A 17,536-nucleotide genomic window follows, 5' to 3' on the forward strand; every position below is an offset into this window, starting at 1 on the left:
CAATTACCTATCCAAAAGTTAACAACTCAACATACTTCATACATCCAAACGACTCAAAATATTTTCAATGGGACCTACAAACCCATTTTAATCTTTACTTATAACTATTCATAAATATTCTCAACACTTTTAAGATATTCTCAGTACCCAAACGTAGCCTAGTCACCCTTCTCTCCACTTTCTTGCTTTGTTGAGATATTTTCCTCCTACCCATTTCTCTCCGCAAGTGGGTGTATCGGTGAGTTCGAAACTTGTCACACATTATTATACGAATGCATGATGTCTTTGGGTTCTCTTTGCTTCCTTGTTGCAGCTTTCTGGAAATAGCAAGTTTCAACTCTAGAGTCATATATCTCCGCTTTCTAGGCCTTGTTCTCGGTTCTGATAATCCATGCGCGGTGAAACCCAGTGGCTTCACTGTCAAAAGTGAGAGACTGCCTTAAAAGCAATCAGATTTACTCCCTTATTGACTGTAGCTTTGTGGCAAAACCACTAGTCTTACCTCTTGTGGGTTTTGCGTTTATTAATTAAATCTGTTGAATGTAATGTTTGATATAGGGTATATGCCATAATGCGAAGGCACAAGGTTGTGTAAATTTGTAAAATTTAGTTATAGGAAGTACAATTGTAGTGCTTGTAATGGTTTGATTTGGAAGAAGAGATTATGGTATGCTCTTGATTAGGTATTGTTTTGATGGCAATTTTTTTAGATTTAGGAGAGAAAGGAAAATATATTCAGAATGTTCCATCGCAAAAAGATATTAATCTTAAGATTTTGATTTGTATATGCAGGGATAGGCAGTGTCATGGCCTTTTTGTTCACCTTCAATTTTTTAGGATGTGGTAACTGATTTATTAGTGGTGTGCATTTGGCCGATAACCATTCTGAGTGGGGTACATGCATCCTTTCTGTTATGCTTCCCTTTTTTTTTTCAATTTTTGGCAAGTTGAGATGAAGTTTCCTGCGGTAAAATGTCAATGCTCTTGATACAGTATGTTACTTGTGTGCTTATATGGCACCCCTCTGTGCTTTCTGTTTTAATGTTTACTTTACTCTTAAAAATTTTGTAAAATATCGGGAACGCAAGAAGATTTTTTTAAGATTGCTGTATATGACTATGTGATCCAGATTAGTCTCTGATATGAAACAACAGTCATGCATTTTTTTGTTCAATGTTCTGTGCAGATTCTTTCTATAAAGTCCTTTCACTGTTCTAGCTGGAATGGGTAGCATAATGGACCACAAGACATGACTTTGGAGTAAGAAATCTTCAGAGAAGACCATCATCTCAGCTGACACAATACACAACTCTTCAAAAGGAAATGAAGAAGAGGTAATTCATTAATGTGTTGCCTAGTCAGTTCTTTCTTTGCCAGTTTGAAATGAGATTATTATCAGTGTTGTTTGGGATTATTTAACCCATTCTACTGAAAGAAGTTTTCACTTTATTAAGGAGGTGAATTTCAGCTATCAGATGATTGACTTTATGAATTACAATTAAAAAAAGTATGTAGATGTAAGAAAGGAAATTTAACATGGATAATAATTGGCTATGCATCGTTTCAAGCCAGGGGACCAAGCAAAGTGAATCTTTTTAGTCATTATTCTTGATGGAATCAGGTTTTGAATCTACTAGCTCAATCTACTAGTTCAACAATTATATCTTCATTTGACAGTATAGTAATCCCTTTGTTTACTATTTTTTGAAGGCTAGGAGAAGGCAGAAGCAGAAGTAGCATCCCTAAAGCGAGAATTAGATGAAGCTTTGCAACAGAGAGTAGCTGGTGAATAAAGGTCAGTGCAATTGGAAGTGGCACTCAGGGAATGTATGCCAGAGGAAAAGACAAAGACAGACATTCCTCACATGAATTGTAGATGTCGTCTATGTTGAAAAAAAAAATAGTTGAGAATCAGTAAGTTAATTAAAAGTTAAATTATTAATTAACATATTATTAATATAATTGCAAAATATGAAAAAGAAAATAAAAAAATTGCAAAATATGAAAAAGAAAATAAAAAATATTATTATTAAGAAAATAATATTACATTATTATTTTGACTTATAGTTACATTGTCTAATGTGGGGTTATACTTGAATGGTTTTGACTTTTAGGCAAAACATCTAGTTTTAGGCTGCATTTAGATGTTGAGCTGAGCTGAGCTAAGTTGAGTTCTTTATGAATAATAGTAAGTTGAGTAGTGGAGTGACTTATGTGGCGCTATCTAAACTGAGTTTAAAGTGTGTTTGAATGTTAAGATGAGTTTAGTACTTTTTATCAAAAATTGAAAAAGGTTGTGGGTCCTATGTATAAGAAGGTTTTGAGTTGGGATGAGTTTAATAATTTGAGAGTTGAGTATTTAAATATTAGATTCAGCTTAAAATTAGACTAAACTCAGCTGAGCTGAGCTTGGAACCAAATGCAGCCTTAGTCAAATTTTGGCTTTGGCTTTGTTTAGACCAATGCTAATGCTCTTAACCATGTGGCAGGCTAAGGGACAAGATTGAGCTGTATAATAAGTTCGAAATTAGGCATTGTTTGGTTCCACAAATGGTCTCAAACTCACAAAGAGAGTTTCATGATTAAATTGGATTCTCTCTCTCTCTCTCTCTCTCTCTCTCTCTAATGGGAATGCTCTGAGAGAAATGAATTCTTGAATTCGTCTATACTCACTCTCACAATCTAGTGTTCCATTGATTACTAAGCCGTATGACGAAAACCCTAGCCTTAATGGTTTTGGGTCTCTGTCTATGCTTGTCTGGGGTTTCTACAACTGAGATTTTGTTTGTAATTTGGAAAGATTTGTGTTCAATTAGTTTAGTTGCCATTTGATTCTATATCTTGTCTGATTTGTGCTTTGTGTAATTTGTGTGATTTGAGATTTCTTTTGTAGAAGTGTTTGTGTTATGTTCTCTATCTTGGCTTTTCTGTGATTACTAGCTTTGCTTGATTCATGTGACAATTTTGTCAATCATGTTGTTTGATAAGTTTTTGTAAACTTAAGAAATTTGGGCAAGCTTAGCATGTTTTTTTGCTTTGTTATTGTTGTGATATTTGGCTTCCACAGTTGTGATATTTTGCTTCCACAGTTGTGATTTGTGATATGTTGATTTCTCCTTTGTGTTGTTGGGTCTCTGATTCTTTGAATAACTAATTACTTTCTTTGTTCTCGAGTTATAGCTTTGTCCTTTACACTTTTGGTGTTGATATGCACGAGTTGTCGTTGGGGCTGTATTTGTAATGTAATGAGGTTGTGATGATGGTTGAATTGAAATATAGGGAGTGTAAAATTAGTAGGTATTGTTAACTAGGCCCGATCACTATGGCAGAGTAACTCGGATGATCATTTTTATTGTGAAAGTTTCACAAAGGCAACCTGGGTTAAATGTTTTGCAGCCATTTGAGCTTGTGCTCCTTTCCTACATTTGAAATTGGGCCATTCTGAGCCCCCTGTTCTCAATTATAATACTTGGCTATGGTATTTGATTTTATTTATTGCTTTGAGGTCCTTGAGAATATGTGGCTGTTGTATTTGACTTTGCTAATTGCTAAGAACATCTGGTATTTGGTTGTTGTATTTGGCATAGTTTATTCATTGAATCATTGGTGGTTGTATTTGGCTTTGTTAATTGTTAAGAACATATGGTAAACTTTTGGCAGCCCCTTGTGGTCGAGCATTGATCCACTAAGCATGCTATTTTTTATGTTGGATTTGTTGGTTGGCTTTCCTCTTGTGTTGTGATATATCCATGCTTAACATCCTTCCATCGTGATTAAAAATGCCAACCCCTTGTGCTCAATATCATGGCCTATTATGTGCCTAGAATGCTTTATTCATTGAATCATTGACTATTGTATTTGATTTTGTTAATTGCTAAAAACATATGGTAAAATTTTGTCAGCCCCTTGCAGTCAAACACTAATCCACTAAGCATGTTGTTTTTTTTAGATTTGTTGGTTGGCTTTCCTTTTGTATTGTAATATATCCATGCTAAACATCTTTTCTCCTTGATTAAAATTGTTAGCTGCTTGTGCTCAATATCATAACCTGTTATGTGCTTATATTGCTTTATTAATTGAATCATTGGCTGATGTATTTGCCTTTGATAATTGCTAAGAATATATGATAAACTTTTGACAGCCCCTCGTGGTCGAACATTGATCCACTAGGCATCCCTTTTTTTTTGACTTGTTGGTTGGCTTTCCTATTGTGATGTGATATATCCATGCTTAACATCCTTTCTTCTTGATTAAAAATTTGAGCCCCATGTGCTCAATATCATAACCTCTTATGTGCTTAGAATCATTAGTTGTTGTATTTGGCTTTGTTAATTGCTAAGAATATATGGTAAACTTTTGACAGCCCCTTGTGGTCGAACACTAATCCACAAAGCATGATGGTTTTTTTTTTTTTTTGGATTTGTTGGTTGGCTTTCCTTTTGTGTTGTGATATATCCATGCTTAACATCTTTTCTTCTTGATTAAAAATGCCAGCCCCTTGTGCTCAATATCATGACCTGTTATGTGCTCATAATGCTTTATTCATTAAATTATTGGTTGTTGCTTGTTTGTTTGTTGGGTTCTTTTTCTCCTTTGCCTGCGATGATGTCCAACTTCATTGAGGATAAGGAAAATTTGGCACATACTCAATGGCAGGGTAACCTAGATGACCAATATCTGTGTGAAGTCTCAGAATATTGGCAACCGATTGTCACAACCATTGAGGACATTACCACTTCCTCTATGTCACCATTCTTTTCCTGAGCCAGTTTCCAAAATATCACCATTGATTTTGAGTTCTAACATGTCTAAATTCCTTCATTGTCTATGATTTTATGGAGATGGACTCACAAATGCGTGAAAATATTTTTTTCACGAACCTCCTTAATGAGGACCCTAACACTGAATACACTTTCTTAAGTCAAACTCAATACAATCCAGTGTTGGTGGAAAACTCCTCACCCCCACCTCAAGTAGAGGTTCTTACCACAAAAAAAATGATAAAGGGGTGCCAACTTTACTCAAGAGGAATACAAACTACTTGTCTCCGAATGGTTAAATACTAGTTATATGCAATCCAAGGGATCAATAAAAAACACTCCTAACTTTGTGAGATTTTTTTTTTTTTTTTTTGTAGTTCAATCAGTATAAGCAAAGTATAATGGACTAGACCTTTGGGTCCTTAATGCATCGATGGTTGATGATTCAAAAAGTGACCAATAAATTATCTACGAAGCTAGCCCAAATCGAAGGGTTAAAATCAAAGTGGCATGATCAAACAAGATAAGGTATATCCATCCACTACTTTCAAGCTTTTGTACACATTGTTATATTATATTTTTGGATAAATACACACTAATTATTATTTTTTTATTTGTCATTTGCAAGTTTGACAAAGCGAAGCTTATATACAATCATTAGAGAAAAGCTAATTTCCATTCAAGTATTATTGGCACCTTTTGAAGGACCAACCAAAATAGATTTAACGTTGCTCCAAAGATGGTCCTAAGCAACGATCCATGATGTCACTGACCCCAACTTGTTCCTCTGTTGCTATAGATTCAATAAATGATGCAGATGAGGAGCATGGTCTCGTAAATAATGATGTTGAATTAGATAGGCTAATGAGAAAGAAAGCTGAGAAAGCAAAACGGAAGGCTCCAACCAGGTCAACTGAGGACATTTTCGTGGTCCCTAGGATGAAGTATACTATTCTTGAGGAGTCAAGTACCCAAGAGAAAGAGTTTTTCTGTCTTAACAAGCTGAAAATGTATTATGATTGAGAAAGGGAGGAGCATAAAATATGGTAGGAGGATGAGAGGCTAATGTTGGAAGCGTATAGGTTTAAACTTTCCCAATTTAAAGCGGAGGAGAAAGTGGAGAGGGAGTTTAGAAAGGGAGAAACAAATCATGTTGATGGATGTTACTGCCTTGAAATACAATGCACACCAGTAACATCAAATGATAATTGTGGCAAAACGTAATGCAAATAAGCAGTAATAGTTGTTTTGTGAGAATTGTGTGTAATTGATTCTGGACAATTTTCACCAATGGCAAACATTGGTTAATTTGTATCTCATTTATTTATTTCACAAGTGTTAGATTTGAGGACATTGTCCATGATTTTGGACCACATTTGTTTTAATGAAAATATGGTAAACTTGGTTTAAGAAGGAAACATGGTAAACAAATATTACAGATATTCATTTAGCCCAAATTATATTGTGATAACTTTTATTAGGGAATTGAAATTGTACATAGGAATCTTGAGTCCAAATTGACAACCGATATTAAACTAGCTAGTTAATTTTCTAAATTTAGGAATATAATTGTCATTGATGTTCAATTAAGTCCGATTGGAGCTGATGATGAGTTGAAGTGTCTCTAATTTGATGATAAAGTTGAATGAACTCTATAAGTTCACATATAGGAATGTGCGACAGCTCAGGAGGATTATCATCAACTTGTTCGTACTCAAAGTTGAGAATCCCATTATCATCTCGTCATCTTCGATAATCATGTTATTTAGAATTATGCACACTTTCATTATATTTTTTAGATCACTGATTTTGAACATTCGAGCTGGTCTACGAACAATTGCAAAGCATTGTTGAAGGACGCCAAATGCACTTTTTACATTCTTTCTTGCTGATTCCTGTGCACAATCTACACCTCTCTTTTGGAGCTTATGTGTATAAAAGAATTTTGGCGAAAAATGATTGGTTCTATCACCTTGGATATAATCTCCTTTGATTTGTGTGATATAATCAACATTATCTTCATACAATGTTGTTGGGCTATATTTGATTATGGATAAACCACATTGATCTCACTGATCCTAACCAAATACATTCCCGACATACTTCATGAATTCAAATAATCTCTGAGTAGTTGGAAGAAGTAGCAATTAATGTTTGCTTGACAGATCTTCATGAAATAATTGTACCTCGACAAGTGAACAAATATCCTGTTTGTGATTTTCCTTTATGTGGATCAGAGAGGTAACCCAAGTCTACATAACTAACTAATTGAGGATTTGATATTTTTGGATAAAACAATACCATGTCAACCGTTTCACGAAGGTAATGTAGAATATGTTTGACCCTATTCCAGTGCCTTCGAGTTGGTGCATAACTATATCTTGTAGTAAGTTAACTGAAAATGCAATATATGATCGTGGGCAATTTGCAATATACATTAAATCACCAATTGTACTTAGATGTGGTACTTTAGAATTAAGAATTTCTTCGTCATCTTCTTGAGGGTGAAATGGATCTTTTTTCACATCAAATGATCGGATAACCATTGGAGTACTCAAAGGATGAGCTTTGTCTATGTAAAAGTATTTTAGGACTTTTTTTTGTATATGTTGACTGATGGACAAGAACTCCATTTGAAAAGTAATTTGTAGACTAAGACAAAATTTTGTTTTTCTAAGGCCTTTCATTTAAAACTCATTATTTAAATAATTTGCATATTTCATAAGCTATTCTAGAGTGCCAACAAGATTTAAATTATATACATATACCACGATAATAGCAAATTTGGAATTTGAATTTTTTTATTAAAACACATGAAAAAATTGGATTATTCTCAAATCTTTCTTTTATTAAACATTCACTGAAATGATAGTACCACATGTATCCAAATTGCTTTAATCAATATAAAGATATTTGTAGCTTGATAGAATAAATACTTCAGAATTTTGAATTAAATGCTTTAGACATTTTATATTCTTTAGGGATTCTCATATAACTATTATTATCTAGTGATCTATATAAATATGCAGTAACAATATCAATTAAATGCATATCCAAACTTTTTATGACTACCAAACTAATAAAAAATCTGAATGTAATTGCATCCACTACATGAAAATACATTTCTTCATGATCAATACTAGATTTTTACAAGAAATCAAAATCGAGAAACCTTGTGCAACAAGTCATGCTTTGTATCTCACAATTTTATTTTTCTCATTATATTTACGTACAAATATCCACTTATATCCAACAGATATCACACCTTCAGGTGTTTGGACTACAAGTCTAAATACTACATGCTTTACGAGCGACATCAGTTTTGCATGAATTGCTTCTTTCCATTTTGGTCAATCATTTCTACGTCGACGTTCTTTGACGAATTTTGGTTCATTTTCATCATCACTTCTAGTAATATCAAGAGCAACTTTAAATAAAAATATGTTGTCGACAACAATTTTATTTCTATCAAATAATTCTCCTGTATTTACATAATGTATCGAGATTGTGTTATTTTCAAGTACATTATCTTTTTCAGGAGATAACTCTTTAAGAGATTTCTCTTCAGGGGATTCTATTATGGGAGAATTTTGTATAGAAAGTTTAGATGAATTTATAGCTTTTGTTGCCTACTTTGTGGGTACGGCCTATTCAGAAGCACCGATTTCTTTTATTTGCGTTTTTCTCTTCTGCGAAGTCTTATTTTTTGCACCAATAGGTCTTCCACGCTTCAAGCGTGTTTTAGACTCATTAGCTATTACATTATTTGATTGTCCTAGTAAGACATCGATCTTTGCTGGATTAATAGCAATTGAAATGTAAGACGTCACTATTTTCTTATTATTAGTAAAGGCATCCCATAATTAATTCTTGCACATAATCAGCTTGGCTAAGATGCTATGTTTGGTTTCCAGTTTTTATCAAACCTGATAAAAAAAGTTGTCAAACATTTTAAAAAAATCAACTTCAATTCAAACCTTTGGCTAAATCTTTTTTTTTTTTTTGAAAATAAACTATTTCATTCATCATAGTAGTTGCTTGATACAAGGGGGACAGTCCTCAATCATTATGCAATCCTCTTGGCAATTAAGAGCAAATTTTGCCAAGTAATGTGCAATTACATTAACTTCCTTATGGACATGTAAGACAGACCAAGAGAGGAACTTAGAAAGCAAAATCTTAATATCTCTAACGACAAGGCCAGAATCACTCCAACTATCTTCCTTGATTTGGATTGCCTTCACCACCAGCAAGGAGTCACCTTCGAGTATGACATGCTGAAAACCCAGATCTGCACAGAAGGAAGAGGCTCTTCGAGTTGCTATGGCCTCACCAAGAAGTGGATCCGGGAACAGGTCCATCGAAGAACATAAGGATGCCATAACAGCTCCTTCTGAGTTCCTAACAATTACACCAATCCCCACCCTTGAATTGATTTTATCAATGGCAGCATCCCAGTTGGCTTTGAACATATCTAATGGTGGAACAATCCATCTGTTAACTCTAGCAGCTTGGGTTACTTTCTGTTGAGTACCATTCTCAATCCACAATTTAATAGAACTCAGTTCTGATTGGATAAGATTTGATAACTGATAAGGGGATTGGAATTGCTGTTCAAAGAGCCAATTATTCCTCCTACTCCAAATGATTTTTGCAGTAACATCAAATTCTATGAATTCCAATGGAGAAAAGTGATCCAATAAAAATGATAGAATATCTTTAAAAGATCCTTCATGCAGGCTTGATTTCTGAATTCTTTTTGAACTCATAGACCATATATCCATTGAAGCACCACAAGACCAAATAGCATGAGAGACTGATTCTGGGTTTAAAGAGCAGATTGGACAGAGGGGTGAATCTACTATCTTTCTTTTATGCAAATTCAGCTTAGTGGGAAGGGACTCACAAGCAGCTCTCCAGAGGAAAGATTTTATTGCTTGAGGTGCTTGGATACCCCAAACTTTGTTCCAAAATCTCGAGCTTGAACTTTGAGCTGAAGATTGCCCCACTTTGTCTTCTATCAAAGAGCCTTGAAGGTGATAAACACTCCTTACAGAAAATTTCCATTGCTCGAGCACCTCCATGTCAGCATATCTTGACTCCTGCAAGGGCTAATAGGGATCTGGCTAATTAATTTTGCTTCATAGACAGAGAATATGTTATAAATGAGAGATAGATCCCACTGCATGGTAACTGGGTTAATGAGCTCAGCAACTTGGGCTTCAGCCTCTAGAATATGGATAGGAGATTGCACTTTAAAAGTAGATGGGCATGGCAGCCATTGATCCTGCCAAATTTTGATTTTTCTTCCATTACCAACTTTCCAAATCAAACCTGCCTTAATTACTGGTCTGGCTAGAAGGAAACTCTTCCACACATAGGAATCTTGAGGTCTTGATTTGGTTGATAGAAAATCCGAGGTAGGGAAGTATTTAGCTTTGAGAACCTGAGCTGCAAGGGAATGAGGGTTCTGTATGATCCTCCAACCTTGTTTTGCTAGTAAAGCTAAATTAAAATGTTCAAAGTCCCTAAATCCCAAACCTCCTTTCTGCTTGGATTTCCTTAGTTTCTGCCAGCTCAGCCAATGTATTTTGGACCTGTGGTTGCTTTGACCCCACCAGAAGGATTGTAGGAGCTGATTGAGTTTTCTAAGAATTGCTTTAGGGAGTTTGAATATCCCCATACTATAAGTTGGGATTGATTGCAGAACAGATTTAAGGAGGGTCTCCTTCCCAGCTTGGGACAGCAGGTTGCTCTTCCAATTAGTAATCTTGGCTTTGACCCTATCAAGTATTGAATGAAAGGCCTTTATTCTGTTCCTTCCCACATATGATGGTAACCCCAAATATTTATCAAAGGATCCTAAAGCTTTGATTCCTGACTGTTGAAGGATTGCTTGTTGGACCTCAACTTTGGTGTTCCTGCTGAAGAAGATGGAGGTTTTTTCAAGGTTAAGTCTCTGACCCGAAACTTTTTCATAACTGCTTAATACCTGTTGTAGTCTACACCATTCATCTGGATTAGATCTGCAAAATACCAAGCTGTCATCTGCGAAGAAAAGGTGGTTCACATGAAAGGATCCTCGAGCAGCTGGAATCCCAGAGATAATTCCCTGCATCTTAGCTTGATTTAAGCTATGGCTGAGGAATTCAGAACAGATGATGAATAGGTAGGGAGATAAAGGATCTCCCTGCCTAATGCCTCTGGAAGGAGTAAATTCTGCTTGGGGTACACCATTAACAAGGATAGAGTAGTTGACAGTGGTAACACACTGCATCACCAAGTCTACCCATTCACTTTCAAAGCCCATTTTCCTCATAATTTTACTCAAAAAATCCCATTCCACTCGATCATATGCTTTGCTCATGTTGAGCTTAAGGGCCATATAGCCATTATGCTTCCCTTTTAGCCTTGATTGCATGGAATGCAGCAACTCATATGCAACAATTACATTATCTGAGATCAATCTTTCTGACACAAAAGCACTTTGGGTGAGTGAAATGAGATTAGGTAAAATCAGTTTGAGTCTGTTTGCAATTACATTAGAGATGATTTTGTAGAAGACATTGCAGAGACTGATTGGTCTGTAATCTAAAGCAGATTGTGGGCACTTCTTCTTGGGGATCAAGGATATAAAAGTTTGATTAATATCTTTAAAGCCCTGTCTGGTTTGTAACACTTCTAAGACTGTATCTGTCACTTCCTTGCCTATTGATGACTAGTGTTGATGGTAAAAAGCAGCTGGAAATCCATCTGGACCAGGAGATCCGAGGGGATTCATGTTTTTAATTGCAAATTCCACTTCCTGTTCAGAGAAAGGACTAGCAAGGGAGCAATTCATTTCTGTAGTGACTGAGGGAGGGAAATTATTCAAGGCTGCCTCGATGTTGCTTGGTTTAGAGGAAGAGAAAAGGCTTTGGTAATATTCTTGGAAGGTCCTTGCAATCTCATCCTTATTGAAGGTCACAATTCCATTACCATTTTTTATATGTTTGATTCTGTTCATCTGTTTCCTTTGAGATGCACACTTATGGAAGTATTTAGTGTTCCTGTCTCCATCCTTAAGCCACCGTTATTTAGCTCTTTGCCTCCATTTCAGATCTTCTTCTTCGAGATACCCATCTATCTCATTTTGAAGAACATTGATTTGACTATTAAACTGGCCAGCATTGGATTCTTGTAAAATTCTCAATTGTTCTCTCTTGTAGTTTAGAAGCCTCTTCTGTTGTCTAAATGCCTCCTTACTCCAAATCTTGAGTTTATCCCTGCATGCCTTCAATCCACCTCGAGTATCATCAAGTTTGGAAGCCTGATGTCGTTTCTGTATCCATGTAGCTTTAATAAGTTTAGTGCACCATTCTCTTTTACCCCAAGCCACTTCATATCTGAATATTCTGTGAATAGAGGATTCATCTTGAGCAGAATTTGAGCAATGAATAGACAAGGGGTTGTGGTCAGAGCATTGTACTGGAAGAACTAGGACCTGATTAGAGTCAAAGAGGTTAAGCCATTCAACATTGGATAGGGCTCTATCCAATCGACATTTAGTGAATTCAATCCCCTCCCTTTTATTGCACCAAGTAAATTTTGATCATTCGAAACCAATATCCATAAGTCCACAGTCTGATAAGGCCAGTCTAAAATCTTCCATTTGCTTAAAGGGGCGTATGTTGGAGCCAAAGTACTCCTCTTGGAATATAACCTCGTTAAAGTCCCCCATGCATAACCAGGGGTTATGAATTCTGGAAAGGATCAGCCTGAGAAGATCCCAACTAATACTTCTTTTAGTAGTAGAAGGCTATCCATAAAAGCCTGTTACAGTCCACTTCTTGCTTGGAATGTTAGAAGATGAAGAGATAGAGATATGATGATGAGAATATGTATCTAGTTCAGCTTCAATATCTCCTTTCCAAAAGATGGCAATACCCCCACTCCTTCCAATACTGTCAACAGAAAAGCAATGGTCGAAGCTAAGTCTGTCTCGGATAAGTTCTATTTTTTTTCTTCTACATTTTGTTTCACATAGGAATACAACATCCGGGCACTTTTTCTTCACCATGAGGTGGAGCTCACGAACAGTCCGAGGGTTCCCAAGCCCTTGGCAGTTCCATGCTAAGTGTTTCATGGGGCTTGGCAGGGCTGGAAACCAGCCACTGCCAACTGAGCTTGTTTAGCTCTCTTTCTTGTCATGATAATCCCCTGAGTTTCTGCAGCAAGCCTTTTCCTTACTATAGGGTCACTAGATTCATCCATAACCGAATCAATTGGCCTTTGGTTACCTCTAGGTCTCATCTCTCTAGCCCTCATTTTCCACTTTCTTTTAATACCAATAGCAGTAGCAGTTTTAACAGTAGAGTTCTGAGAATGTGAGCTACCCTGAGTCAAGTCTCGAGTAGGGAACGATGCATCTAGATCAGTGTGATACAGAGAGGGATCCAGGATGGGTTTGACACCTTTTAAGACCAAAGTGTCCTTAGGAAGCCTACTAGCCAAGTGGGAGTTCTCAAGGCTATCAGAGTTTACCTGGATAGAAGGGACAAGATGGACTTTTGTATTGTCCCAATTGCCCTTTACGTGAAGAGGTCCTAAAGGTTGGTGGTTGTCAGAGCTCCCAAGATCAGCTTGGTCAGCGCCTACTATGGGACTGCTGGTGACGTTTTGACCCATCCCATCATCTTCATACCTGCTGCCTTCACTCTTGTTTTGGCGCCAACTCCCTATATTTTCACATTCACCATCTCTCTTACTGAAAATAGGAGAGTTCCTCAACTGTGTGCTAGCTCGCAAACAAGAGCCAAACTGAGGTATTGAGCCTTCACAAGCAAAATCTCCCCTAGAAGGATTAGGAGAAGACGAGCCCGTATGTTTAATGGCTCCACATTGAAAGCAGAATAATGGGAGTCTCTCATACTTAAATGGAATCCAAAAACGTTTTCCTCCCATGTTAATGAACTTGCCCCTAGTGAGAGGCTTACAAATATCGAGTAAGACTCTAACTCTAAGAAAATGGCCCCAGGCCATACCACTAGCATCCAATTCAATTGATAAAACAGTACCAGCCGCTGCACCAACCTTTTCACCCATGGTTTTGTTCATTCTTGCAAAAGGCAGGTCATGAAGCTGAATCCAGAATGGTTCCTCCTTAAACTTTATGTCCTTCGGAGCCACACAGCCTTCACAATCAAACAAGCAAACCAAGGCCCTGTCAAAAGATCAGGGTCTTCCCGAAAGTATACGTTCCTTTTCCATGTGGTTCTGGACCTCGATCAAAAACTTGTTGGTTCCAAGGTGTTTGAAGGAAACCTAACCTTCTACTTTCCAAGCTTTACTAATGGTATTTCGAAACGCTCCTCTATTCATTTCCTTCTCTGCAACGATGAGAGCAGCCAGATAATTCCTACTTTTTGCTATAGAGTTAAGAACTTCATCATTTGGAATGATGACTTCCTCCTTCTCTTCTTCAGTAAGTCTCAAACCTTCATAAAGGTTAGACAAATCTTCAGCCATACCGTAACACTATGCTTTACTTCATGGGATCTCACAACCGAAACTCTCTTCAGACAAAGTCCAAGAGGGGGCCTCTATGTTCAGAGAACAGTAGAGAGAAAACTCCACCTTTCCACGAAAGATGAGGGCCAACCTTTGGTTAAATCTTTGTATAGAAAACCATATAAACTAAAATAACTTTTGGAAAATCTCACAAACAAATATAAGAAGTCTTTTACTCAAAAAACTTTTCAAGTTTACACATTCACTTTTACAAACCTTAATAAAAAACACAGCTAAAACATGTGTACCAAACACCTTATTTTTTTCTACTCACAAAGCTTAATACAAAATAAAACTCAAGTATTTTTTCCAAAAATCTCAAAATTTTCACTAGCCAAACATGATAGTTTTTTTTTTAGTTCTTTGCCTTTACCACTGCTGCTTTGTTTGAAAAAAAATGTTAAATTAAAGGATATTACGTACAAACAATGGGGGACATGAATTTCATCAGCTACCATAAACAAGTTAATACAAAGTAGGAAATAAAAAACAACAATGGTGAAATGGGTACGGAAAGCTTGGGCCATTTTCCTTGGTATGAAGCCAAAAAGGTGTCACCAATAAGGTGGATTTCAGCACAATCTAGTGATCAATTGCTTTCAAGTGTGCTTTATACAATTTTAGTTGAGACAAAGTTGTAGAACACTAAACTCATGTTGTTGAAAGGAAGAGCATGAAGCTCCTTCAGAAGAAGGATGTGAAAGGCAAGAAAGTTGAAAAGGAGCTCAGTGGCAACTAGGAACTATATGGTTGTCAAAATGAGACTCTACTATAACGCCCTAAACCCGGGTGGCTTGGAGAATTACTACCTGTCACTTATAAACATGTTTCCTAACAAAATTAAAATAAATCTCTAAAAAAAAAAAACTTTATTAGTAAAACTCAATCTCATGTCGTCTAAATAAACATCTTGAAAACTTCACAAAGTCATTACCGCAACAGAACAAAAATAAACTAAGGAGTCCAAAATCTCCTGGTAGTCATAACAAATCAAACTGATAATTTCATAAGTCTTACTAAACCCAAGATATAATTAAATCTAAGAGACATTAAATCTAAAGGACATAATAATTCCTTCTTTTAACATCCTCTCCTTAGCTTAATCATACTCACCAATCTAATCCAGGTTCTCAGTTGGACTCTCCACATCATCTGAAAATATTATGAAGATAAAGGGTGAGTTATCAACAACTCAGTAAGCAGAGGACATATGCTATCGTGCAAACATGAGCATTTACAAATTACAGTATGCAGAACAAAATATTTTACAGAGTTATCATGCAGAACAAAACATGTTTTCAAAAGTAACAGAGCGATGGTTTTAAGACAAGTAAAACCCGTAGTACTTTGGCATAACATAAACTGAGTATCATCATCTCATCAAAACAAAGCATCACACAGAGCAGAGACCATGTTTCACCCCATAGTAGGGTTGTGCTAACCTCGGTGGCCAAACCAGACAGAGACATAGGTGAAATCTTTCATTTATTCTTCTCGGAGCCTCGAGTGTGCACACAGGAAAGACCACAATAAAACCACTTTGTTTCCAAAGTGGGTACACTTAGAGACAGAGAAGTTGGTACCAACCCAAACAGAGCAGAGCGGAGTAAAGCAGAGACAGAGTCAGATACAAAAATCAGTACACCATGCTAAAGGTTTTCAGATGTTATATAAAATAAAATAGAGTACCAAAACATAATCAGATCATTTTCACATATTGAAAACAAAAGTCAGAGCATCTTTCTAAATAAATGCACAAATTTTCAGATTCCCAATATCGCTCTTTTTCAGATTTCAGAGACCACATGACGGAATTTAGCTCATGTCTACACATTGCATGTTAGAAAATATTTTTTCTTTTTCCACACAGATTTCATGAGTAATGCAAATAAGCGACCAATGTTGGTTTTGTTTTCCCAAGTTCTCATTTTATCACAAAATATGCAAAGTTTTCAGAAAATCAACTTCAGTCTTAATAACTCGTATAAAACCTAGCATAGGAACCCTACTTACCTAACTCTTGCAGCGTATTATCTATGCCTTGAATTTGACCTCTAAAAATCTCGTCACCTATTGATAGAAAATAAATATACACTGAGTGTTAAAAGACAATTGACACAACTTCTATCTAAATAATTTAAACCCATAATCCCAAACCATATTATAGCAAAAACAACTCACTAAAACAACCATATAATAATCTGAGCAACCCGCACTTTAACTCAAAATACCATATGCTAATTTTTGATATTGACCTATACACCCACCAAAGTCAATGTCAAATACAAATAATCAAAATATCAACCCCACTTCAATGGCCCCTAACTCCAAGCAACCACCAACAACTCAACCAAAACAACAATAATGTAATACCAAATAATTTAACCTCCACTCCAACGGTCGTATAAAAATCCGAATAGTACAAAAATAGCCACTACTCAACCCCGAGTATCCATTTGGTTTACTGCACATCCAACCCAAATAATGCAAAACTCTAAGACCATTCCAACACAAGGTGTTTGCTTACACACAAAAATGCTCAAGAACTCACGGACTACATATTTCAGATATTTCATTGGAGTGAAATAAACTGACTTGAAGTGAAAGTGTGTGCATGTGTAAGAAATCGAGAACGAGAATGGCCTACTGGCGAATGCTAGCTTCTCCAGTGATGGGCTTCAACGATTACACAGAAAAAAATTTCAGGAACCCACGAAAACGCAATACCAAAAATCACAAAGCAAAAAGAATCTGCAAGTGATGGAGAAAGAGAGGGTCAGCTGAGAGGGTTGTAGTTCATAGTCTTAAATGTAGAATAAAAGAGAGGGAGAGAGAGATACCTGTAGGCAAAAGATCACCAAGTGGGAGAGGAAGAGCTAAGTCTGAAGAGAGAACACCAATTGCAGAAATAGAGGTACGCGAGAGAGAGAAGCACACTAATCTGTAGAAATGGAGGGATGCGACAGAGTGAGAAATCGATTTTGAGGCAAAACTGAAAGTGAGGAAAAAAGAAAATGGAGAAAATGCTAGGGCATTACATTCGGACTCACGAACAGACCCAACGAAAAGAAAGAGATGAAATCGGGAAGGGAAGTGGGTAACGTGTGAGAGAGACGTCTGGAAGTGGGGAAGCAAGAGAAAACCGAAAGAGAAAGAAAGGGAGAAAGAATCAGGGGAGGTTGAGGAAGAGGGCAACACTTACCCAAAATGATGCCGTTTCAATGCTC

This window comes from Juglans microcarpa x Juglans regia, chromosome 1D (assembly GCF_004785595.1).
Source record: "Juglans microcarpa x Juglans regia isolate MS1-56 chromosome 1D, Jm3101_v1.0, whole genome shotgun sequence".
Classification (NCBI taxonomy): domain Eukaryota; kingdom Viridiplantae; phylum Streptophyta; class Magnoliopsida; order Fagales; family Juglandaceae; genus Juglans; species Juglans microcarpa x Juglans regia.